Source organism: Pseudophryne corroboree, chromosome 1 (genome assembly GCF_028390025.1).
Source record: "Pseudophryne corroboree isolate aPseCor3 chromosome 1, aPseCor3.hap2, whole genome shotgun sequence".
Classification (NCBI taxonomy): Eukaryota; Metazoa; Chordata; class Amphibia; order Anura; family Myobatrachidae; genus Pseudophryne; species Pseudophryne corroboree.
Window position 1 is genome coordinate 56,196,029 of NC_086444.1, and position 26,257 is coordinate 56,222,285.

Sequence of the window (26,257 nt, forward strand, 5' to 3'; positions counted from 1 at the left end):
AGTACATTAGTCCACGGCTGTAGCTACCTCTGTGTCGGCACTCGGCAGTCCATCCATAATTGTATACCACCTACCCGTGGTTTTTTTTTTTTTCTTTCTTCTTTGTACATACTACTATAGTATAGTAGCTTACTGTAGCAGTCTGCGGTGCTGCTGAGCTGACAGTGTCCAGCAGGTCCGTCATCAGTCATCATTACCTAATAAATATATTATCTACCTGTCCGGCTGCAGTACTAGTGATATTATATATACATACATATATATATATATATATATTGATTTCATCTCATTATCAATCATCCAGTCTATATTAGCAGCAGACACAGTACGTTAGTCCTCGGCTGTAGCTACCTCTGTGTCGGCACTCGGCAGTCCATCCATAATTGTATACCACCTACCCGTGGTTTTTTTTTTTTTCTTTCTTCTTTGTACATACTACTATAGTATAGTAGCTTACTGTAGCAGTCTGCGGTGCTGCTGAGCTGACAGTGTCCAGCAGGTCCGTCATCAGTCATCATTACCTAATAAATATATTATCTACCTGTCCGGCTGCAGTACTAGTGATATTATATATACATACATATATATATATTGATTTAATCTCATTATCATCCAGTCTATATTAGCAGCAGACACAGTACGGTAGTCCACGGCTGTAGCTACCTCTGTGTCGGCACTCGGCAGTCCATCCATAATTGTATACCACCTACCCGTGGTTTTTTTTTTTTCTTTCTTCTTTGTACATACTACTATAGAGTATAGTAGCTTACTGTAGCAGTCTGCGGTGCTGCTGAGCTGACAGTGTCCAGCAGGTCCGTCATCAGTCATCATTACCTAATAAATATATTATCTACCTGTCCGGCTGCAGTACTAGTGATATTATATATACATACATATATATATTGATTTCATCTCATTATCAATCATCCAGTCTATATTAGCAGCAGACACAGTACGTTAGTCCACGGCTGTAGCTACCTCTGTGTCGGCACTCGGCAGTCCATCCATAATTGTATACCACCTACCCGTGGTTTTTTTTTCTCTTTCTTCTTTGTACATACTACTATAGTATAGTAGCTTACTGTAGCAGTCTGCGGTGCTGCTGAGCTGACAGTGTCCAGCAGGTCCGTCATCAGTCATCATTACCTAATAAATATATTATCTACCTGTCCGGCTGCAGTACTAGTGATATTATATATACATACATATATATATTGATTTCATATCATTATCATCCAGTCTATATTAGCAGCAGACACAGTACGTTAGTCCACGGCTGTAGCTACCTCTGTGTCGGCACTCGGCAGTCCATCCATAATTGTATACCACCTACCCGTGTTTTTCTTTTTCTTTCTTCTTTGTACATACTACTATAGTATAGTAGCTTACTGTAGCAGTCTGCGGTGCTGCTGAGCTGACAGTGTCCAGCAGGTCCGTCATCAGTCATCATTACCTAATAAATATATTATCTACCTGTCCGGCTGCAGTACTAGTGATATTATATATACATACATATATATATTGATTTCATATCATTATCATCCAGTCTATATTAGCAGCAGACACAGTACGTTAGTCCACGGCTGTAGCTACCTCTGTGTCGGCACTCGGCAGTCCATCCATAATTGTATACCACCTACCCGTGTTTTTCTTTTTCTTTCTTCTTTGTACATACTACTATAGTATAGTAGCTTACTGTAGCAGTCTGCGGTGCTGCTGAGCTGACAGTGTCCAGCAGGTCCGTCATCAGTCATCATTACCTAATAAATATATTATCTACCTGTCCGGCTGCAGTACTAGTGATATTATATATACATACATATATATATTGATTTCATATCATTATCATCCAGTCTATATTAGCAGCAGACACAGTACGGTAGTCCACGGCTGTAGCTACCTCTGTGTCGGCACTCGGCAGTCCATCCATAATTGTATACCACCTACCCGTGGTTTTTTTTCTTTCTTTCTTCTTTGTACATACTACTATAGTATAGTAGCTTACTGTAGCAGTCTGCGGTGCTGCTGAGCTGACAGTGTCCAGCAGGTCCATCATCAGTCATCATTACCTAATAAATATATTATCTACCTGTCCGGCTGCAGTACTAGTGATATTATATATACATACATATATATATTGATTTCATATCATTATCATCCAGTCTATATTAGCAGCAGACACAGTATGTTAGTCCACGGCTGTAGCTACCTCTGTGTCGGCACTCGGCAGTCCATCCATAAGTATACTAGTATCCATCCATCTCCATTGTTTACCTGAGGTGCCTTTTAGTTGTGCCTATTAAAATATGGAGAACAAAAATGTTGAGGTTCCAAAATTAGGGAAAGATCAAGATCCACTTCCACCTCGTGCTGAAGCTGCTGCCACTAGTCATCGCCGAGACGATGAAATGCCAGCAACTTCGTCTGCCAAGGCCGATGCCCAATGTCATAGTACAGAGCATGTCAAATCCAAAACACCAAATATCAGTAAAAAAAGGTCTCCAAAACCTAAAATAAAATTGTCGGAGGAGAAGCGTAAACTTGCCAATATGCCATTTACCACACGGAGTGGCAAGGAACGGCTGAGGCCCTGGCCTATGTTCATGGCTAGTGGTTCAGCTTCACATGAGGATGGAAGCACTCAGCCTCTCGCTAGAAAAATGAAAAGACTCAAGCTGGCAAAAGCAGTAGCACCGCAAAGAACTGTGCGTTCTTCGAAATCCCAAATCCACAAGGAGAGTCCGACTCCAATTGTGTCGGTTGCGATGCCTGACCTTCCCAACACTGGACGTGAAGAGCATGCGCCTTCCACCATTTGCTGGAAGGAGCACCCGCAGTCCAGTTCCTGATAGTCAGATTGAAGATGTCAGTGTTGAAGTACACCAGGATGAGGAGGATATGGGTGTTGCTGGCGCTGGGGAGGAAATTGACCAGGAGGATTCTGATGGTGAGGTGGTTTGTTTAAGTCAGGCACCCGGGGAGACACCTGTTGTCCGTGGGAGGAATATGGCCACTGACATGCCTGGTGAAAATACAAAAAAAATCAGCTCTTCGGTGTGGAAGTATTTCAACAGAAATGCGAACAGGTGTCAAGCCGTGTGTTGCCTTTGTCAAGCTGTAATAAGTAGGGGTAAGGACGTTAACCACCTCGGAACATCCTCCCTTATACGTCACCTGCAGCGCATTCATAATAAGTCAGTGACAAGTTAAAAAACTTTGGGTGACAGCGGAAGCAGTCCACTGACCAGTAAATCCCTTCCTCTTGTAACCAAGCTCACGCAAACCACCCCACCAACTCCCTCAGTGTCAATTTCCTCCTTCCCCAGGAATGCCAATAGTCCTGCAGGCCATGTCACTGGCAATTCTGACGATTCCTCTCCTGCCTGGGATTCCTCCGATGCATCCTTGCGTGTAACGCCTACTGCTGCTGGCGCTGCTGTTGTTGCTGCTGGGAGTCGATGGTCATCCCAGAGGGGAAGTCGTAAGACCACTTTTACTACTTCCACCAAGCAATTGACTGTCCAACAGTCCTTTGCGAGGAAGATGAAATATCACAGCAGTCATCCTACTGCAAAGCGGATAACTGAGGCCTTGGCATCCTGGGTGGTGAGAAACGTGGTTCCGGTATCCATCATTACTGCAGAGCCAACTAGAGACTTGTTGGAGGTACTGTGTCCCCGGTACCAAATACCATCTAGGTTCCATTTCTCTAGGCAGGCGATACCGAAAATGTACACAGACCTCAGAAAAAGAGTCACCAGTGTCCTAAAAAATGCAGCTGTACCCAATGTCCACTTAACCACGGACATGTGGACAAGTGGAGCAGGGCAGGGTCAGGACTATATGACTGTGACAGCCCACTGGGTAGATGTATGGACTCCCGCCGCAAGAACAGCAGCGGCGGCACCAGTAGCAGCATCTCGCAAACGCCAACTCTTTCCTAGGCAGGCTACGCTTTGTATCACCGGTTTCCAGAATACGCACACAGCTGAAAACCTCTTACGGCAACTGAGGAAGATCATCGCGGAATGGCTTACCCCAATTGGACTCTACTGTGGATTTGTGGCATCGGACAACGCCAGCAATATTGTGTGTGCATTAAATATGGGCAAATTCCAGCACGTCCCATGTTTTGCACATACCTTGAATTTGGTGGTGCAGAATTATTTAAAAAACGACAGGGGCGTGCAAGAGATGCTGTCGGTGGCCAGAAGAATTGCGGGACACTTTCGGCGTACAGGCACCACGTACAGAAGACTGGAGCACCACCAAAAACTACTGAACCTGCCCTGCCATCATCTGAAGCAAGAAGTGGTAACGAGGTGGAATTCAACCCTCTATATGCTTCAGAGGTTGGAGGAGCAGCAAAAGGCCATTCAAGCCTATACAATTGAGCACGATATAGTAGGTGGAATGCACCTGTCTCAAGCGCAGTGGAGAATGATTTCAACGTTGTGCAAGGTTCTGATGCCCTTTGAACTTGCCACACGTGAAGTCAGTTCAGACACTGCCAGCCTGAGTCAGGTCATTCCCCTCATCAGGCTTTTGCAGAAGAAGCTGGAGACATTGAAGGAGGAGCTAACACGGAGCGATTCCGCTAGGCATGTGGGACTTGTGGATGGAGCCCTTAATTCGCTTAACAAGGATTCACGGGTGGTCAATCTGTTGAAATCAGAGCACTACATTTTGGCCACCGTGCTCGATCCTAGATTTAAAGCCTACCTTGGATCTCTCTTTCCGGCAGACACAAGTCTGCTGGGGTTGAAAGACCTGCTGGTGAGAAAATTGTCAAGTCAAGCGGAACGCGACCTGTCAACATCTCCTCCTTCACATTCTCCCGCAACTGGGGGTGCGAGGAAAAGGCTCAGAATTCCGAGCCCACCCGCTGGCGGTGATGCAGGGCAGTCTGGAGCGACTGCTGATGGTGACATCTGGTCCGGACTGAAGGACCTGACAACGATTACGGACATGTCGTCTACTGTCACTGCATATGATTCTCTCAACATTGAAAGAATGGTGGAGGATTATATGAGTGACCGCATCCAAGTAGGCACGTCACACAGTCCGTACTTATACTGGCAGGAAAAAGAGGCAATTTGGAGGCCCTTGCACAAACTGGCTTTATTCTACCTAAGTTGTCCTCCCACAAGTGTGTACTCCGAAAGAGTGTTTAGTGCCGCCGCTCACCTTGTCAGCAATCGGCGTACGAGGTTACATCCAGAAAATGTGGAGAAGATGATGTTCATTAAAATGAATTATAATCAATTCCTCCATGGAGACATTGACCAGCAGCAATTGCCTCCACAAAGTACACAGGGAGCTGAGATGGTGGATTCCAGTGGGGACGAATTGATAATCTGTGAGGAGGGGGATGTACACGGTGATATATCGGAGGATGATGATGAGGTGGACATCTTGCCTCTGTAGAGCCAGTTTGTGCAAGGAGAGATTAATTGCTTCTTTGTTGGTGGGGGTCCAAACCAACCCGTCATTTCAGTCACAGTCGTGTGGCAGACCCTGTCACTGAAATGATGGGTTGGTTAAAGTGTGCATGTCCTGTTTATACAACATAAGGGTGGGTGGGAGGGCCCAAGGACAATTCCATCTTGCACCTCTTTTTTCTTTAATTTTTCTTTGCGTCATGTGCTGTTTGTGGAATGTTTTTTGGAAGGGCCATCCTGCGTGACACTGCAGTGCCACTCCTAGATGGGCCCGGTGTTTGTGTCGGCCACTAGGGTCGCTTATCTTACTCACACAGCTACCTCATTGCGCCTCTTTTTTTCTTTGCGTCATGTGCTGTTTGGGGAGGGTTTTTTGGAAGGGACATCCTGCGTGACACTGCAGTGCCACTCCTAGATGGGCCCGGTGTTTGTGTCGGCCACTAGGGTCGCTTATCTTACTCACACAGCTACCTCATTGCGCCTCTTTTTTTCTTTGCGTCATGTGCTGTTTGGGGAGGGTTTTTTGGAAGGGACATCCTGCGTGACACTGCAGTGCCACTCCTAGATGGGCCCGGTGTTTGTGTCGGCCACTAGGGTCGCTTATCTTACTCACACAGCTACCTCATTGCGCCTCTTTTTCTCTGACGTCCTAGTGGATGCTGGGGACTCCGTCAGGACCATGGGGATTAGCGGCTCCGCAGGAGACGGGGCACAAAAATAAAGCTTTAGGATCAGGTGGTGTGCACTGGCTCCTCCCCCCATGACCCTCCTCCAAGCCTCAGTTAGGTTTTTGTGCCCGTCCGAGCAGGGTGCAATCTAGGTGGCTCTCCTAAAGAGCTGCTTAGAAAAAGTTTTTAGGTTTTTTATTTTACAGTGAGTCCTGCTGGCAACAGGCTCACTGCAACGAGGGACTTAGGGGAGAAGAAGTGAACTCACCTGCGTGCAGGATGGATTGGCTTCTTAGGCTACTGGACACCATTAGCTCCAGAGGGATCGAACACAGGCCCAGCCATGGAGTCTGGTCCCGGAGCCGCGCCGCCGACCCCCTTGCAGATGCCGAAAAGTGAAGAGGTCCAGAAACCGGCGGCAGAAGACTTTTCAGTCTTCATGAGGTAGCGCACAGCACTGCAGCTGTGCGCCATTGTTGTCACACACTTCACACCAGCGGTCACTGAGGGTGCAGGGCGCTGTGGGGGGCGCCCTGGGCAGCAATGAAATACCTATACTGGCTAAAAGATACATCACATATAGCCCCTGGGGCTATATGGATGTATTTAACCCCTGCCAGGTCTCAGAAAAACGGGAGAAGAAGCCCGCCGAAAAGGGGGCGGGGCCTATTCTCCTCAGCACACAGCGCCATTTTCCCTCACAGAAATGCTGGTGGGAAGGCTCCCAGGCTCTCCCTGCACTGCACTACAGAAACAGGGTTAAAACAGAGAGGGGGGGCACTTATTTGGCGATATGATTATATATATTAAGATGCTATAAGGGAAAAACACTTATATAAAGGTTGTCCCTGTATAATTATAGCGTTTTGGTGTGTGCTGGCAAACTCTCCCTCTGTCTCTCCAAAGGGCTAGTGGGGTCCTGTCCTCTATCAGAGCATTCCCTGTGTGTGTGCTGTGTGTCGGTACGTGTGTGTCGACATGTATGAGGACGATGTTGGTGAGGAGGCGGAGCAATTGCCTGTAATGGTGATGTCACTCTCTAGGGAGTCGACACCGGAATGGATGGCTTATTTAAGGAATTACGTGATAATGTCAACACGCTGCAAGGTCGGTTGACGACATGAGACGGCCGGCAAACCAATTAGTACCTGTCCAGGCGTCTCAAACACCGTCAGGGGCGTTAAAACGTCTTTTTACCTCAGTCGGTCGACACAGACACAGACACGGACACTGACTCCAGTGTCGACTGTGAAGAAACAAACGTATTTTTCTTTTAGGGCCACACGTTACTTGTTAAGGGCAATGAAGGAGGTGTTACATATTTCTGATACTACAAGTACCACAAAAAAGGGTATTTTGTGGAGTGTGAAAAAACTACCTGTAGTTTTTCCTGAATCAGATAAATTAAATGAAGTGTGTGATGATGCGTGGGTTTCCCCCGATAGAAAATTATTGGCGGTATACCCTTTCCCGCCAGAAGTTAGGGCACGTTGGGAAACACCCCTTAGGGTGGATAAGGCGCTCACACGCTTATCAAAACAAGTGGCGGTACCGTCTCCAGATAGGGCCGCCCTCAAGGAGCCAGCTGATAGGAGGCTGGAAAATATCCTAAAAAGTATATACACACATACTGGTGTTATACTGCGACCAGCGATCGCCTCAGCCTGGATGTGCAGCGCTGGGGTGGCTTGGTCGGATTCCCTGACTGAAAATATTGATACCCTTGACAGGGACAGTATTTTACTGACTATAGAGCATTTAAAGGATGCATTTCTATATATGCGAGATGCACAGAGGGATATTTGCACTCTGGCATCAAGAGTAAGTGCGATGTCCATATCTGCCAGAAGTTGTTTATGGACACGACAGTGGTCAGGTGATGCAGATTCCAAACGGCACATGGAAGTATTGCCGTATAAAGGAGAAAAAGACAACGTCTTTTCAGCCTCAGTCCTTTCGTCCCCATAAGGGCAAGCGGTCAAAAGGCCAGTCATATCTGCCATGGGATAGAGGAAAGGGAAGAAGACTGCAGCAGGCAGCCCATTCCCAGGAACAGAAGCCCTCCACCGCTTCTGCCAAGTCCTCAGCATGACGCTGGGGCCGTACAAGCGGACTCAGGTGCGGTGGGGGGTCGTCTCAAGAGTTTCAGCACGCCGTGGGCTCACTCGCAAGTGGACCCCTGGATCCTACAAGTAGTATCCCAGGGGTACAGATTGGAAGTTCGAGACGTCTCCCCCTCGCAGGTTCCTGAAGTCTGCTTTACCAACGTCTCCCTCCGACAGGGAGGCAGTAGTGGAAACAATTCACAAGCTGTATTCCCAGCAGGTGATAATCAAAGTACCCCTCCTACAACAAGGAAAGGGGTATTATTCCACACTATATTGTGGTACTGAAGCCAGACGGCTCGGTGAGACCTATTCTAAATCTGAAATATTTGAACACTTACATAAAAAGGTTCAAATCAAGATGGAGTCACTCAGAGCAGTGATAGCGAACCAGGAAAAAGGGGACTATATGGTGTCCCGGGACAGATGCTTACCTCCATGTCCCAATTTGCCCTTCTCACCAAGGGTACCTCAGGTTCGTGGTACAGAACTGTCACTATCAGTTTCAGACGCTGCCGGTTGGATTGTCCACGGCACCCCGGGTCCTTACCAAGGTAATGGCCGAAATGATGATTCTTCTTCAAAGAAAATGGACGATCTCCTGATAAGGGCAAGGTCCAGAGAACAGTTGGAGGTCGGATTAGCACTATCTCAAGTAGTTCTACGACAGCACGGGTGGATTCTAAATATTCCAAAACCGCAGCTGTTTCCGACGACACGTCTGCTGTTCCTAGGGATGATTCTGGACACAGTCCAGAAAAAGGTGTTTCTCCCGGAGAAGAAAGCCAGGGAGTTATCCGAGCTAGTCAGGAACTATCCTAAAACCAGGAAAAGTGTCAGTGCATCATTGCACAAGGGTCCTGGGAAAAATGGTGGCTTCTTACGAAGCGATTCCATTCGGCAGATATCACGCAAGAACTTTTCAGTGGGATCTGCTGGACAAATGGTCCGGATCGCATCTGCAGATGCATCAGCGGATAACCTTATCGCCACGGACAAGGGTGTCTCTTCTGTGGTGGTTGCAGAGTGCTCATCTGTTAGAGGGCCGCAGATTCGGCATACATGACTGGGTCCTGGTGACCACGGATGCCAGTCTGAGAGGCTGGGGAGCGGTCACACAGGGAAGAAACTTCCAGGGAGTATGGTCAAGCCTGGAGATGTCTCTTCACATAAATATACTGGAGCTAAGAGCGATTTACAATGCTCTAAGCCTGGCAAAACCCCTGCTTCAGGGTCAGCCGGTGTTGATCCAGTCGGACAACATCACGGCAGTCGCCCACGTAAACAGACAGGGCGGCACAAGAAGCAGGAGAGCAATGGCAGAAGCTGCAAGGATTCTTCGCTGGGTGGAAGATCATGTGATAGCACTGTCAGCAGTGTTCATTCCGGGAGTGGACAACTGGGAAGCAGACTTCCTCAGCAGACACGATCTACACCCGTTGAGAGTGGGGACTTCATCCAGAAGTCTTCCACATGATTGTGAACCGTTGGGAAAAACCAAAGGTGGATATGATGGCGTCTCGCCTCAACAAAAAACTGGACAGGTATTGCGCCAGGTCAAGAGACCCTCAGGCAATAGCTGTGGACGCTCTGGTAACACCGTGGGTGTTCCAGTCAGTGTATGTGTTTCCTCCTCTGCCTCTCATACCAAAAGTACTGAGAATTATACGGCAAAGGGGAGTAAGAACGATACTCGTGGCTCCGGATTGGCCAAGAAGAACTTGGTACCCGGAACTTCAGGAGATGCTCACGGAAGATCCGTGGCCTCTACCTCTAAGACGGGACCTGCTTCAGCAGGGATCGTGTCTATTCCAAGACTTACCGCGGCTGCGTTTGACGGCATGGCGGTTGAACGCCGAATTCTAAGGGAAAAAGGCATTCCGGAAGAGGTCATTCCTACACTGGTAAAAGCCAGGAAGGAGGTGACTGCACAACATTATCACCGCATTTGGAGAAAATATGTTGCGTGGTGTGAGGCCAGGAAGGCCCCCACGGAGTAATTTCAATTGGGTCGATTCCTACATTTCCTGAAAACAGGATTGTCTATGGGCCTCAAATTGGGGTCCATTAAGGTTCAAATTTCGGCCCTGTCGATTTTCTTCCAGAAAGAATTGGCTTCAGTTCCTGAAGTCCAGACTTTTGTAAAAGGAGTACTACATATACAGCCCCGGTTGTGCCCCCAGTGGCTCCGTGGGACCTTAATGTAGTTTTGGATTTTCTCAAATCCCATTGGTTTGAGCCACTCAAATCGGTGGATTTGAAATATCTTACATGGAAAGTAACCATGCTACTGGCCCTGGCTTCAGCCAGGAGAGTGTCAGAATTGGCGGCTTTATCGTATAAAAGCCCATATCTGATTTTCCATTCGGACAGGGCAGAACTGCGGAAGCGTCCTCAGTTTCTGCCTAAGGTGGTGTCAGCGTTTCACCTGAACCAGCCTATTGTGGTGCCTGCGGCTACTAGCGATTTGGAGGATTCCAAGTTGCTGGACGTTGTCAGGGCATTGAAAATATATATTTCAAGGACGGCTGGAGTCAGAAAATCTGACTCGCTGTTTATACTGTATGCACCCAACAAGCTGGGTGCTCCTGCTTCTAAGCAGACGATTGCTCGTTGGATTTGTAGCACAATTCAACTTGCACATTCTGTGGCAGGCCTGCCACAGCCTAAATCTGTCAAGGCCCATTCCACAAGGAAGGTGGGCTCATCCTGGGCGGCTGCCCGAGGGGTCTCGGCATTACAACTCTGCCGAGCAGCTACGTGGTCGGGGGAGAACACGTTTGTAAAATTCTACAAATTTGATACCCTGGCTAAAGAGGACCTGGAGTTCTCTCATTCGGTGCTGCAGAGTCATCCGCACTCTCCCGCCCGTTTGGGAGCTTTGGTCTAATCCCCATGGTCCTGACGGAGTCCCCAGCATCCACTAGGACGTCAGAGAAAATAAGATTTTACTTACCGATAAATCTATTTCTCGTAGTCCGTAGTGGATGCTGGGCGCCCATCCCAAGTGCGGATTGTCTGCAATACTTGTACATAGTTATTGTTACAAAAAAATCGGGTTGTTATTGTTGTGAGCCGTCTGTTCAGAGGCTCCTACGTTTGTCATACTGTTAACTGGGTTCAGATCACAAGTTGTACGGTGTGATTGGTGTGGCTGGTATGAGTCTTACCCGGGATTCAAAATCCTTCCTTATTGTGTACGCTCGTCCGGGCACAGTATCCTAACTGAGGCTTGGAGGAGGGTCATGGGGGGAGGAGCCAGTGCACACCACCTGATCCTAAAGCTTTATTTTTGTGCCCTGTCTCCTGCGGAGCCGCTAATCCCCATGGTCCTGACGGAGTCCCCAGCATCCACTACGGACTACGAGAAATAGATTTATCGGTAAGTAAAATCTTATTTTTTCTTTGCGTCATGTGCTGTTTGGGGAGGGTTTTTTGGAAGGGACATCCTGCGTGACACTGCAGTGCCACTCCTAGATGGGCCCGGTGTTTGTGTCGGCCACTAGGGTCGCTTAGCTTAGTCATCCAGCGACCTAGGTACAAATTTTAGGACTAAAAATAATATTGTGAGGTGTGAGGTATTCAGAAAAGACTGAAAATGAGTGTAAATTATGGTTTTTGAGGTTAATAATACTTTGGGATCAAAATGACCCCCAAATTCTATGATTTAAGCTGTTTTTTAGTGTTTTTAAAAAAAAACACCCGAATCCAAAACACACCCGAATCCGACAAAAAAAAATCGGTGAGGTTTTGCCAAAACGCGGTCGAACCCAAAACACGGCCGCGGAACCGAACCCAAAACCAAAACACAAAACCCGAAAAATTTCCGGCGCTCATCTCTAGTTGTAGTTGTGACATCTGCAAAGTGGCACACAGCAGAATGTGCACCAAAGACTGCTCCACCTGTGGCTGCATTGGCACCAGGTAGCTGAGAGTTTTTGGCAGAATGATGTACAGTAACAATATTTTCTCTAAAATGTGACTGCCACTATGTACTGTCACATACAAATTTTTGAATGTGCTTCTATATAGAAAAGGCTAGCACTTTGTACGGCTGGACTCCATTGACATACTGTTACTCCCAAAGAATGTCCGAGAGGCTCGTGAGTTTCACCCCTGCTGCTCTATTGCTAGATTACAGTGACCGGAATGAAAGGGTAATACACTACTGACACACAAGAGCTTAATTCCCTCAACTCATTTCGGTGTTGGGCCTACAGAGCCCTTCGTGGCTAGCCCAGTCTTCTACATTCTTGTGAAGCACCTGGACACCTGTTTCTCCTCTCCTAGTCTAGCCAGATGATATTTGGATTGATGTTCCAGGACAAAGATTTCCTTTAGCAGAAAATTGCAATAAATGCATTTTTTTATTTTGTGTCTATTACAAGTGACACCAGCACAATTAGTAAAAAAATAAAATAATTCTCCAGAATTCTGACCATGGCGACAAACTGAGACACACCCCACCACTTGTGCTTTTTCTTCTTTATAAAGAGGTTTCTGTTATACATACTGTATATGTATATCTGATGCCAGAACACCCTGCATCATACTTTGCAACTTTCTGGCTGCCAGGTCGGCTCAACAGGGTGCGGGGCACCAGCATAGGCGGAGATATTGGGGGCATGGAGGAACAATTGCATCACCGCGGATCCACCCCTTGCTATACAATGCCCAGATTACCGGCATTGTAAAGCAGGGGCAGGACTATGATGACATGATTCAACGCAAATCGTGTCCTCACCCTGTCCATTTTCGCTCAGCAAGAGGGTGGATTAGTGGGGGAGCTGGGGGGGGGGGGGGTGTAGGTGACTGGCATGCCTTCTTTTCCGATGGGCCGGGAGTGCCACCCGAGTTTCGTGAGCCTCCCAGCCATTTTGGAGAGTAGGCAAGTATGGACTGCACGTATTTTATTTTTTATATCTATATACTGTAAGATCTTTGGGTTTGATATTCTTGCAAAATGAGGAATAGGTAGTATGGTCTATGCAGTAGAGCTGTTCTCAACTCCAACCATCAAGTATCCCCAACAGGTCTGTGGATGCCGGTGGGATAATTACTGACCCAGCAACATAGATTAACTCACCTGTGCCTGATTTAAGAAAGTCACAAGACTTGATCTGTTGGGGATACTTGAGAACTGGAGCAGTGAAACACTGCTGTAGAACATGAGTTCTTATATAACCCTTTTCCACCTAAAACCCAGGTCCGACCCAGGTAACTGAACACCGTTTCAAGTCGGGCCACAGCAGCTTGAAAGGCCATGTACACCACCGGCTGGACCCGGGTTAGTGGCAGGTCTTCCCTCTGCCCGTGCTCAGAGATTACATCATCTACAAGCGCCGGTGATCTGGCTCGCCATAGGCCTTCAACAGAACCCAGGTTGAGTGACCTGGGTCACCCGTTTACACTGCACCGTTAACCGGGTCCTTTTCATGGTCCCTTTACCACTGAGCAGTGACCTGGGGTAGAACCGGTAATAACCCAGGTTATTGTGTCAGTGGAAAAGGGGTAAAACTCTGTCCTCAGGATCCCAAACAGTTCATGTTTTCCATGTCTTCTCACAAAATAATTTGCTCCACCTTTGGATCTATAACTGTAACTGTGCCCCCTGTAGTAGTGCCCCAGTAGCTGTGCCCTCAGTTGATTTTCCCCCAGTAGCTGTTCCCCCTGTAGCAGTGCCCCCTGTAGTAGGGCCCCAGTATGTGCCCCCTGTAGTTGTGCCGCTTGCAAACAAGATAAACAAAAAAAAATTACTTACCAGCCCCGCTCCTGCTTCCGGACCGCTGCTGCTGTCTCTGGCCGCTGCTGGCTCCTCTCTATGGGAGAAACGTCATTACCTCTCTCCCATAGCAGCGCCACACTGACACGAGGGTTCAATTATGACTTCTAGCGTCAGTCAGCGACGCCGGCTGCAGCGGGCGCCCACACAGCCCACGGTGCCTGCTGCAGACGGGTAGAGGGGGTCAGGGTAGCGGCTCTTGTGGCGGCGCCCTCGGGGGAAGCGGCGCCCCGGGCAAGAGCCGCTACTGGTCCAGAGGACCAAGTTTTGGAACCACTGGCGTAGAGGGACCAGCCAGGGACTATAGTTTCAAAGCCAGATTGTGTAATGGGTCTCATCTAACTCTAAGTGGGATAGCGGACTCTGGTATAAGCAGATACACACAACTTTGGAGGGGTCTTTTTGTCAGAGCCTCCCAGACCTTAAATCATTGAAAAACATTGATTTTTCAGGATTGCATCAATATACTTTTATACTGAAAATCCAGAACTGGACCCTTAAGTTCTAAAAAGCCGCACATAAATGTAGCCCATTTGCAGCATATGTTCCAGATTTGCGTTAGGCTTAAATGTCGTAAGTGCAAGAAAAGTGAAACTCTTGCTTCGCTAGCAAAAAACAAATGGTTTGCAATTAGGTTTTGATTAACAGAAAACCCCTCTGTAATACAGCACATATAATCTTCCTTCTTGTGTCCAAATAAAAGTAACAAAAAATTATTTAAAAAAAATACACCCCAAAAAAAATCATATAATTTTGCACAATCAATTGCACCTATCGGCTTCAAAGGTGGATCTGTAATCATCCAATTAGAAGCAGCTAGGTTTTGTAGCAGCCCTTAGGTATGCCGCCATGTGATACAAACTACTTGTGTCTCCGTGCTTGTCTGCATCTGTTTGTAGAAACATGTTGATTATTGACCAGGGGGGGGGGGTGTTCGGGTGTTCGATATGACCAGGGGGTGTTCGACATGACCAGGGGGTGGGCAGGTGTTCGACATGATCAGAGCATCGAGGCACTGACCGGACTGTCCTCAGGACTCTCCGAGCAGCTGGCACCACAGCGGCGATACTGACTGCGCACCGTGCTAGCGAGATGCAGGGGCCGAGGGCCTGTGATGGTTTACACCGAGAGCGCTCTGCCCTGTGTGACGGCAACACTCGCACACCCTTAGTTACGGCCCTGCGCATAAGGCACTGCAGCACATAATTAAGATTGGACAAAAGGGCAGTTCATCAATTAAATGGCTTATGCCAGTGGTTCCCAAACTTTCTTGGATCACGGCGACCTAGAGTATCAGCGTTTTTTGCATGGTACCCATTGGCCGAACGTTTATTTAAAATTTGGGGAAAAAATATTAAATGAAGTAAATTGTGCCTACCTGTCATCCTTAGGGTCAGTGGCGGAGTACAGTTGTGCTTCTGATTGTCCACGTGTTTTATGACTGGCAGCCACCAGCACTGGTTTTACCTATCACTTTGACCACAAAAAATGTGATTTGGTCCTGGACCACCAACCCAGGACACCCCTGCGAGAGCCGCGTGGCACCCCAGGGGTTCCTAGGCACACAGATACAAATGTATTAAGCCTTAAAAAGTAATAAGCCTTTTAAAGATTAATAGAGTACCAACCAATCAGCTCCTAGCTGCCATGTTACAGGATATGTTCGAAAAATGTCAGTTAGGAGCTGATTGGCTTTTATCACTCTTTGGGCGGGATGTACTAAAGGGCAAATGCGATAAAACCCCTGTTTTATCGCATTTTTCGTATGTACTAACCCCCGTCCGCCGCGTTTTCGCCCCTGACCGTATCGCCATCTTTGGATGGCGTTACGCTATAGAAGACTATGGGCTTCTTATCGCCAGCCGCCGCCTCTACTGCCCCCCGCCACAGATGCCAACCCCCCTCCCTCCGGCATACCTTCTTCCCGGCAGCCCTGGAAGCTATACTCCTCCTCCCCCTAGCAACGCAGCCGGAGGTCCTTCCGGCTGCAGGGAGGAGGAGAAGGCGCCGGGGACAGCCTGCTGCTGCTTCCTGGCGTGGGAGGAGTGTGGAGAGCCCAGGGAGGTGACGGGGACCACCCGCACACCACGTCACAGGTATCGCTGGGGACCTCCATCACCGCTGCGAGGGGCGGCGATGTATGTTAATACATCCCACCCTTTATCTCCAGTTTATAACTCTTTAAGGCTTAATACATTTGGGTCACAGTTTGGGAACCAGTGTTATGTGCTAAAAAAAACTACAGGAAAATTGGGATGCTATCCCGAGGAGCTTACTATCAAATGTATTAAAACGGCTGTCCACAGAAATATCAATGATTTCTTATTTCTTTGTTAGTGAAGGTTTTGGGGATGTCTGGTTGCTTTAAGGCGTAATGGAAGTGCAGCTTCCAATTAGGGCATAATGTATGTATCATCTCCCTGTGCTATGTCAACCCTCCGTAATTTCATTACTGACATAGAGATGGCTTTATCTGTCACTGCTAATTAAGGCTACTCACTGATGCTGCACAGAGTAATAGAATGAGCTTTGCACATTTAACGGCCTTAATACAGAAAAACAAATATACGCGACCTCTGGCGGAGACTGAATGAGATTTATATTATCATCTAGACAGGCGCGGGATCCTCTGGGTCACCGGCTTTTCTGCTTTAGCTGGAAGAGCATGCTGGAGCTAGTAGTTCCACAGCTGCTGGTTGCGACCAAGGCTGGCTCGCAGGCTTAAATTAGTGGATAATTATACTAATAATTACTACCTTGATTACATTACTTGCTTCGTCAAGTGTTTACTCTTTGAAGATCATATTAACATGACATCAATTGTTCTGCGCATGAAAAAACAAATAACCCCGTTTGTAGACCGAACATTGGGCATGATTCACCGACGTATGCAATGCTGATATATATTTCAGTGATTCTCATGGGGCTATGCGTGTATCACGGTCGCACTGCGCACAAGCCCCGGTAACTTAGCGATGTCTCTTTCGGTGAGAGTTTATTCACATAATGATTGACAGGTAGGTAAAAGGGAGTGGCCGTCAAAAACTTATAACGTATCACGAGGTGTCCCAGCCTGCAACGACGTTCCCGCATGCAGAAAACATGGAGGTAGCATCTCCGTTCCTACGGCCAATCTGCGCGACCACAGAGAGTCGATTATAGAAGGCTCTGCGACCACCGCTGCCTGTTTGTACACAGGTGCTGAGATTTGCCAGGCCGCCGGTGGGCATCTGCATTCATTTGCAGGAGGCTGCAGCATTTGCATATTTTCGCACATCATCGGCTAGGGCTAACCCTCCGGGGGTGTTGGCTAGGGCTAACTATATGGAGATGTCGGCTAGGGCTAACCCTCCGGGGGGGGGGGACGTAAGCTAGGGCAAACCCCACCATGGGGGGGATGTAAGCTAGGGCAAACCCTCCAGGTGGTGTCAGCTAGGGCAAACCCTCCGGGGGTGTCGGCTAGGGCTAACCATATGGGGGTGTCGGCTATGGCTAACCATATGGGGGTGTCGGCTATGGCCAACCCTCCGGGGGTGTAGGCTATGGCTAAACCCCCCCTAGTGCCTAACCCCCCCCCCCCCCCCCCCCCACGCGCTCGCACACACACACACACACACACACACCCACCCCCCTTCCCCGGGTCTTAACCCTAACAGGAACCCTGATACTTTCATTCGGGATGTCGGCTGTCAGTATTCCGGCACCGGTCTCCTGAGTGTTGCCATCTGTCACATGACCGCCGGCATCCCAACCTTCGGGATACTAAACACATTCCCTGTAATACCCTAAAACTGGAGGCACAAAGTGCTTAATTATTTTTCTTGTTAAATACATCAGGACCCAGCAGAGTGATCCAATTGTATTCTTGTGATGATCACATTCCTGATCGATCTCATGGGTCACTTTATTTCCTGTATTTCCTTTTTCCACATGTCATATTATTTGTATTCTTTTCATTGATAATGATTACATTGTATGATGAAACTGAAGCATCTGCAGCAGCTCCAAGCTAGAGACGCACCTGACACATTTTAAAAATGATGGAAGTTTTTTTTTTTTTTTTTGTCCTGAGATCATCTGATTTGTAGGGTACAAAGTACGATAAATGTCCCTAAAGGTCACAGAGGAGACGTTTTCAAATGCATTACTCTTTCCTGAGTATTGCGTATTTGTCTCATACAAATTTGCATATTGAGGGTCATTCCGACCTGCTCGCTGCAGTTTCTCGCAGCGCAGTGATCAGGTCGGAACTGCGCATGCACCGGTGCCGCAGTGCGCCGGCGCATGCCAGTGGTCGTTGCCTAGCGATCGCCTCTGAGGCAGAAGCAGTCGCTGGGCGGGAGGGGGCGCGGTCCGGCCAACACAGGCGTGACCGGACTGTTGAGGGGGGGGGGGGGGGCGCAGCGGCTGCGTGACGTCACACAGCCGCTGCGGGCCAGGGAGCAACGAGTAGCTCCTAGCCAGCACGCTAAAGCTGTGCTGGTCGGGAGCTACTCTTGAAGTGCAAAGGCATCACCGCTGTGCGATGCCTTTGCACTTCTGCGGTGGGGGGGGGGGGGGGGGGGGGGTAGCACTGACATGCGGGGCAGACTAGCCCTGTGCTGGGCATCCCCCCCGCATGTCAGTGTGAATGATCGTAGCTGCTATGATCAACTTGGAATGACCCCCATAGTGTACTAGGTATTTAGGATTAGTGTTTTTTGTGCAAAGGAATTGGTATAAATTCGCGGATTAAGAGGGGAATTAAATTGTCTGCAAAATCCCATCTTTGCAATAAAAACTTGCAAAAGCCGCTATTCAATTGTCTGCAAAAAAATACGGGCAATAATTCTCCATAGGTTTAACACAAATTTCTTTTCACCACCTCCTGAGCAGGTGAAAGTTCGTATTTTAAGATAAAAATGTTGGGATTTGGTTCAGAAGAACGCGGACTCTACAATTAATGACTAGTTAGGCACGTGTTATTTTGGGGGTGAGTGAAAAATTGCAAAATTAATGGAAATTGGGGTACAAGGTGTGGGGCAGGTATATTGGGGTGCTTTATGATTGGGACAGGTGTTTTTAGGCTTGCAAGTGGGAGTAGTTTTTTTTTATTTATATATATATATATATATATATATATATATATATATATATATATATAATTTGAACAAAAGCTGCGGCACTCGTGGTCTTAGAAAAATGCTTGTATTGAGAAATTTACATAGCGCACCCGCGCCCCACCGACGTTTCGGGGAGTCTAACCCCTTTGTCAAGGTGTAGGTGACAAAGGGGTTAGACTCCCCGAAACGTTGGTGGGGCGCGGGTGCGCTATGTAAATTTCTCAATACAAGCATTTTTCTAAGACCACGAGTGCCGCAGCTTTTGTTCAAATTATCCTTCAAGCATTCTGAGGGCACCGGGGCATGTTAACAACGGAGGGAGTGCCAGGCTTCAGGACATTGTATGTATGTATGTATGTATATATATATATATATTTTTTTTTTTTTGGGGGGGGGGTTTAAGTTTTTATAAAAGTGGTTTAAAATGACCCAAGTATATACTTCTACCCATTTTTATGTACCTCTAATTTAAGTAGAGCATTTATTTGCGCAATAACTCTTGCTTTATATAATTTTTCCACTTTCTTAGATAAATGCACATAACAGCCACTTTAATTACCCCAAATACTTTTATCATGACCACTAACATACTTCTATACATATCCTTGTGTATCAATGCCAATTTCCCTATGGATTGTAAGCTTGCGAGCAGGGCCCTCCTACCTCTATGTCTGTCTGTTATTACCCAGTTTTGTTTTATCATTGTGTCCAGTTGTAAAGCGTAACGGAATTTGCTGCGCTATATAAGAAACTGTTAATAAACAAATCAAATAAGTTCTATCCTGTTATCCTATATTATTTGGAATTTTTTTGGGGGGTACAGGCAGATCTCCCCATTTTTACCTACACATCACTGGTTTTGCCAGCAGGAATTATCACGCGAATTCCGTTATGCACATTTGCAATTGGATGGGTCAAAAAATGGGAGCGCGCATAATGGCGAAATATCTAAATTGCACAACTTTACCTGCATTTTGCATCTTAATTCATGTATAGGGCCTGATTTGGAGATGGGCGATGATGCAGCCACAGTGAGAAAATATGTAAATGCCACAGCCACCTGAATTTGTAATGAGACGCCCAACGGCAGCTTTGCCAATCCCAGCGGCTGCACACAAACAGCAGCCCTATGGGGCGCGCAGCATGCCCGCAGGAAGTGTGATGCCGCAGTCATTGCAGCTGCATACGGGATCGTAGTTGCCAGCTGAGGCACGCAACGAAAAAATGGCTCCCGAATGTCAGTCACTTTGCGGATAAAACCTTTCTGCGATCGACAAAGCTAAATGAAAGAAAAGTAGGTAGCTATGCATAGCATAAAGCCGCAGATGCGACTATGGCCAAAGACGATAAAACAGTCGCAGGACAGAATTAGACCCATTCAGATTTCCACAATGAGTTCCGGGTCAGCACATGGAGCCCGTGGCTGCTCCAGATATTGAGCATATAGCTCTGCTTACAGCTGTATATTCTTTGCAGGGGACGTGCAGACTGTGTGGTGGGAGTTCTGTGGTTATTCCACTCTGTGTAGAACGCGCTGCATCACAGCTTATAGCAGAAGGAACAGGCTGTACATGCCTAGCTTCACTGCACATGGGAAACGGGAGCACTCTGTGACATTGCCGTCCGGTTCATAAAATGCCAAGGTCTGGGCTCATTTGGGGGGCAAAGACAGTGGTGCAGAGATCATGGTGACAGTGGGGATAGCCTAAGCTGGGTAACCAGCGGTCAGGGGATGGTCTTACGTAATTGGCTTGATATATGCTTTGACTCCTCATGAGTCCATTTTATGGGGTAGACATCTGTGGCGGAACAAGCAAGCGGTGGGCCCAGGTGCAACAAAATGCTTTGGGCCCCCCATCCAAGTACACCCCATGGGCAGTGCGCGCCGTAGGCGCGCGCGCAAAAATACATAGTGGCGTGGCTTCGTGGGGAAGGGGTGTGTCCACAAAATAATACCAATTCATAAAACGGTGCACAGTAGTCTCCATTCTTCAAATTACGCCGCACAGTAGCACCACTACACCAGGTAGAGACCCTTTTACTCCTTACAGCGAACAGATTCCCCTTTTTACACATAACGGCAGACAGCGTGCACTTTTTACACATAACGGCAGACAGCGTGCCCTCGTTACACATAGCGGCAGACAGCATACACTTTTTACACAATGGCAGACAGCGTGCCCTCGTTACACATAGCGGCAGACAGCGTGCCCTCGTTACACATAGCGGCAGACAGCGTGCACTTTTTACACATTACGGCAGGCAGCGTCCCCATTTTACACATTACGGCAGACAGCGTCCCCATTTTACACATTACGGCAGACACCATACACTTTTACACATAACGGCAGATAGCGTGCCCTTTTTACACATTACGGCAGGCAGATTCTACCTTTTTACACATAGCGGCAGGCAGATTCCCCATTTTTACATTGCGGCATGCAGATTCCCCATTTTTATACATAGCGGCAGGCAGTCCCCCCTTTTTACACATTGCGGCAGGCAGTCCCAACAAATAAAAAAAGAAATTACCTGCTTGTTGCCAGGGGTTTCATGCACTTGGTTCCATGCACAGTGCCAGGATGTCATGCTCGTTGCCAGGGGTTTCATGCACTGGGTGTCATGCTCGTTGCTAGTGGGTAGTGCTTGTTGCTAGGGCCGTGCTCCCAGTGCCACATATGCTCCCAGTGCCAGATATTCCCCCACAGTGCCAGGTATATGCACCCAGTGCCAGATATTCTCCCACAGTGCCAGATATTCCCCCCCAGTGCCAGGTATATGCCCCCAGTGCCAGGTACATGCCCCCCCAGTGCCAGTTATATGCCCCAGTGCCAGGTATATGCCCCCAGTGCCAGATATTCCCCCCCAGTGCCTGCTTCCCCCCCAGTGCCAGGTATATGCCCCCAGTGCCAGATATTCTCCCACAGTGCCAGATATTCCCCCCCAGTGCCAGGTATATGCCCCCAGTGCCAGATATTCCCCCCCAGTGCCAGGTATATGCCCCCAGTGCCGGGTATATGCCCCCCCAGTGCCAGATATTCTCCCACAGTGCCAGATATTCCCCCCCCAGTGCCAGGTATATGCCCCCAGTGCCAGGTACATGCCCTCAGTGCCGGGTATATGCCCCCCCAGTGAAAGGTATATGTCCCCAGTGCCAGATCTGTCCCCCCAGTGCCAGGTATATGTCCCCAGTGCCAGATCTGTCCCCCCAGTGCCAGATCTGTCCCCCCAGTGCCAGGTATATGTCCCCAGTGCCAGATCTGTCCCCCCAGTGCCAGGTATATGTCCCCAGTGCCAGATCTGTCCCCCCAGTGCCTGCTCCCCCCTCCCCCCCCCTATGTGTTGGAGGGACACGAGCGCATCGCGCGTCTCTACTGTGTCCCTCCTGGCTCTCCCCCGCTTGTCTAATGAAGCATGTGCCGTTCGTGAGCCAATCAGAGCTCACGAACGGCACATGCTTCCTTAGAGCGGCCGGGGGAGAGCCAGGAGGGACACAGAGAGACGCGCGATGCGCTCGTGTCCCTCCAACACATAGGGGGGGGGGCCGGGGGAGCGGGGGAGCAGCAAGGAGGGAGAGGAGAACGCAGATTGACATGCGGACTCTCGTCCGCATGTCAATCTGTTCTAAATGCCGGCCGGCGGCTGTGGGCCCCTGAGTGCGGCGGGGCCCCAGTGCATTGCACTGCCTGCCCCGCCAGTAGTTCCGCCCCTGGTAGACATGGCTCCTTGCGAAGACCCAGCTGTCCAGTCACATGTGCCCGGTGTCATAGAGAGCCCTCTTGACTAAAGGTCACAATCTGCCAAAGAATAGTCTCTGATATGACCGGTTTCTGCAAGGAAGCTGGAAGCTAAATGCATTGTTCAGGTCTAAAGATGCTCCTATTTCTTTAAAGGACTCTCTCCGCAATCAAGGTACCCTATTACTATAGATCCCTAGTGCCGGCTTAGCAGAAGTAGTAGGGCATGTCAACCAGCCACACGTACTTTATCTGAAGCAGCCCTCTTAGGTTGGTTGTGGGGGGATCAGTATAATTTACCTACAATCAAAATCCCAACGGTCAAAATACCGACAACAATTGACCGATAGTCAAAATACCAACAAGGTAAAAAGTCGACACGGTCAAAATACCAACATTTAAAATGTCAACAGGCCAAAAACTCAACACAGGTTTTCATTGTTTTTTCGGTGTGTATGTCGACATATCTCAACATGGACACCGTATAAGTGGACCGCGTCCCCTCTCATGGCGAGCGCTTCGGGCACACTATTATATTCCCCCTCCACGTCCACTGGGATGGCAAGTCAGGTTCAATGAAAAAACCATGGAAAACTCATGTCGAATTTTTGACCTGTTGACATTTTAAATGTCAGTATTTTGACTGTCTGCATTTTGACCATTGGTCAGTGTTTGGTGGTATTTTCACCATCAGGATTTTGTTTGTAGGTAAATTGACTGCATCCCTTTGTGGGGATGATGTGCTCTCTGGTGGGACCACTGGACATTGCTGCGGACTTGTGGAGTGTACCAACGACCACTTAAGGCACCTTTCTCTATAGCGCCTTCTCAAGGCAACAATACAGGTAGTTGGCGCAGTGATGCCTGTACTGTAGTAGACATGAATATCCGGAATGGCGGAACAAGATAGAACGGCGTCAAGGACAATAAACTCGGGGCACCTGCAGCTTAATCATCTGAAATGTAAATTGTTGAATAACATTGTGCAAGTATACACACACCACTCATGTAACACAAACGTCTGTCACTCGGAGGTCTCTGACCTGTATAAAAGCAAAGCACTTGGCGTAAAGCTCGTTTTATGGTCACCGAATGCCTTGGCGACTTAACGTTCTTCTGTTTGTCAGTGGGGGGTGCATTATACCATATTATCTCTGTAGTATTCACATGTTGCTAAATGTTACATTAATGTTTGCTGAATTGGTAGGCGTACCGTTTACAGGTATTTTGATCAAATGTAAAATAATGTAACTATTTACAGTATTTAGTAAGTTGGAAACCCAATTATTCATTGACTATTACAGCCTTTGCAATCCTATATTGTCATTTTCCTGCTGACTTAATTTTCTTACCTGCTTTGTTTGCAGTTGTGTTCTATTGTACTTATGGGAGAGATGTATCAAACCTTGGAGAGAGATTAAGTGAAGCATTTGCCGAAAGCGACCAGTTTCTGTCGTTTATATAGCACAGTCCTTGAAATGACGGAAGCAGCTTTGGGCAGCGACTCAAATTTTTCTCTCTCCAAGGCTTGATACATTTTCCCTATAGGGGTCTACTTACTAAGCCTTGGATGGAGATAAAGTACCAGTTAATCAGCTTCTAACTGTCATGTCAAGGCTGTGTTTGAATAATGACAGTTAGGAGCTGGTTGGCTGGTACTATATCCTCCATCTAAAGCTTAGTACATAGACACCATAGTGTCTTGTGTTTACTGTTCGAGCACACCTTGCAAAGCAAAATAACTTAATTCAACAGTCTGCGGGAAAAACCTTGAGATTGTATGAAATGATACAAAACACAATGTTTTCTAGTGACGTTTATCCTGGGTGTAACTCTGCTGTAACAATAGTTTTTAGGATCAGTAGGTTCCTTCTGGGATTACTCTGGCTGTTAGGGTGTTACCCAGCTGAATGCATTGGCAAACAATCCAAACTGAGGTCACTCGCTTTGTTTCCCAACAGTAATGTGATAGAGCAGTTGCTCGTCTCGCAGACCTTTTCTGAAGATGTAATTGCTCCAGTTAGTTTGAAGTTCATTATATTAGGTTTGATTTTGCAGCCTTTTCAAACTGTTCACTTAGGATTTAGAATAGAGGTGGCAGGATCTCTGCCACCAGTTAGTTGCTTTATGAATTTATTTATGTCACTGAACTCATGCTTCAGACGTTCCTACAGTACAGGAGCTCTGCGTTTCCTTACCTGGCTCCTCCAGTGCAGTGGAAGCGGCCATTTTGTGGTCTCAGTCACTGTTCAGCCAATCATTTTACAGTATCACTTAGTCCTGCCCACAAAATGCCTCGTCCTACTGTGATCAGGCAGCGTGTAGCCTTTATGTCACTTGGGTTTATATCCAACAATACGTAGATACACAATAATTATTAGGTTTCGCCTCAAAGTGCAGCTTAAAATTGGTTTTATATTATTATAAAAAAACTTTTAACTTACAGTGTTGAGTCGGTATGAATTACTGCATAGATAATGGTCTATGGGGGACATGTACAAAGCAGTGATAAAAGTGGAGAAGTGAGCCAGTGGAGAAGTTGCCCATGGCGACCAATCAGCATTGACGTAACATTTATAATTTGCATACTATAAAAGTATACAGAGCAGCTGATTGGTTGCCATCGGCAACTTCTCCACTTTTATCACTGCCTAGTACATCTCCCCCTATGTGTTACTCGGATGCTGTCTACCATTTTCTAAAAGGTAATAGAGAAATGATGGACAGCATTTGATTGGTTGCTATGGGCAACATCACAAATTCTCTGTTTTAGGAGCTTAAGTAAATTTACCCCCTAGATTCTACTATTGCAGGCATAATTCTTACTAATAAATGTCTCTTGATGTGTGAAAAGAGTGTAGAAGTGAGCCTGTGGAGAAGTTGCCCATGGCAACCAATCAGTGTTGAGGTAACATTCATAAAGTGCATTCTATAAAATTATACAGAGCGGCTGATTGGTCGCTATGGGCAACTTCTCAGCTGGCTCACTTTTCCACACTTTTCACTGCTTCATGAATAGACCCTTTAGTGTTGGTGTAAAATAAAGAATACTATTGGAGTAATGTCATGATGTCATTGACATGATATTTTTAAAGTTCCTCATGGTCTTCAGGGGTCGATGTTGCGAATTCTTTATTCCAGGTGCAATGGGGGTCATTCTGAGTTGTTCGCTCTGTAAATTTCTTCGCATCGCAGTGATTTTCCGCTTAGTGCGCATGCGCAATGTCCGCACTGCGACTGCGCCAAGTAAATTTGCTATGCAGTTAGGAATTTTACTCACGGTTTTTTCTTCGTTCTGGTGATCGTAATGTGATTGACAGGAAGTGGGTGTTTCTGGGCGAAAACTGGCCGTTTTATGGGAGTGTGTGAAAAAACGCTACCGTTTCTGGGAAAAACGCGGGAGTGGCTGGAGAAACGGAGGA

General features: G+C 47.6%; 1 protein-coding gene across 10 annotated transcripts in view; it reads left to right on the top strand.

Annotated features, from left to right (window-relative positions):
• The window catches only part of TCF4 (transcription factor 4), a 611,629-nt gene that overhangs the window by 156,001 nt on the left and 429,371 nt on the right, over positions 1-26,257 (top strand). The window lies entirely within an intron of this gene.